This window comes from Pteropus alecto, unplaced genomic scaffold (genome assembly GCF_000325575.1).
Source record: "Pteropus alecto unplaced genomic scaffold, ASM32557v1 scaffold34, whole genome shotgun sequence".
Taxonomy (NCBI): domain Eukaryota; kingdom Metazoa; phylum Chordata; class Mammalia; order Chiroptera; family Pteropodidae; genus Pteropus; species Pteropus alecto.
In genome coordinates this window covers 6,943,020-6,943,881 of record NW_006435763.1, presented here as the reverse complement: position 1 = coordinate 6,943,881, position 862 = coordinate 6,943,020, and the positions used below count along the sequence as shown (strand labels likewise).

Sequence of the window (862 nt, the reverse complement as noted above, 5' to 3'; positions counted from 1 at the left end):
CCCTGGAGAGGAGAGACCTGCCTCCCCTCACCACCAGCCGCGGCACTGTGACTGGCACGTAGCGTATGCTTTCTGAAGGAAAGAAGGCGGCCCAGAAAAATGTGTGACTCACCCAAGGCCGCAGAGCAGAATTCCACTGGGCCGGAACGGACTGTACGCTGCATGTGGGCTCCATCCACTTGTGTGTTTGTGCTGCATCCCCATGTCTGGCCCGGTGCCCAGTGCATCCTGAACAGCTCAGTGAGCGTTTGTCGAATGAATAAGTGAGCGCCGGCCTCCTTTAATTCTTCCAGTTGTCCTTGCCTGCAAGGAAGAAGACAAGCAACAGAAAATGAAGGCTTTGTGTTGGCTGCTTTGTATTCACAATTGATAAGCTCTTTGCCCGGAGCTAAAAATACCTACCCCCGGCAGCCATTGGGAGGCAGATGGATGGTGCTTAGCTCAAGATGTTTAATCAAACAGCGACAACCCCAGCAGAGCCACAATTAGCCTCTGACACCCCAGTGAACTCAGACGAAGAGCCGGAAGCCTTTGACTTCCTGTTGGTCCCCTGGCAACCAGTGACCATCACCCTGGGTCTACAGAACGGCAGAAACAAATGAGCATCCTGTGCACAAAGCAGCCACCAGCTGGAAGAGAGGGGGTGGGCAGTGCGGGCAGACGCCGAGCACCTGGGAAGACGCCCAGGGAGAACTGGCCAGCGGGGAGCATCCTGTGACACGGGGAGGAGCTCAGTGGAGAGGGTGTCAGTCACATGCTCTGGACTTCGAGAAAGCGATGAGATCCTCCGCGTAGAGAACTCATCCCCCACTTAGCCCCAGGCGCTGGGGCTGGCGGGTGTCCTCAGAGGCCCTACAAGCCC

The 862-nt window shown here is 56.8% G+C and overlaps 1 protein-coding gene and 1 long non-coding RNA gene across 3 annotated transcripts in view; one reads left to right on the top strand and one right to left on the bottom strand.

Moving 5' to 3' along the window:
• The window catches only part of LOC112479129, a 234,279-nt gene that overhangs the window by 144,716 nt on the left and 88,701 nt on the right, over positions 1–862 (bottom strand). For both annotated transcript variants that reach the window (XR_003046059.1, XR_003046060.1), the window contains exon 3: positions 113–303. This is a non-coding gene — a long non-coding RNA (uncharacterized LOC112479129). The remainder of the gene's footprint in view (positions 1–112; positions 304–862) is intronic.
• Positions 1–862, top strand: part of GPR139 (G protein-coupled receptor 139) — a 34,014-nt gene that overhangs the window by 23,687 nt on the left and 9,465 nt on the right. The window lies entirely within an intron of this gene.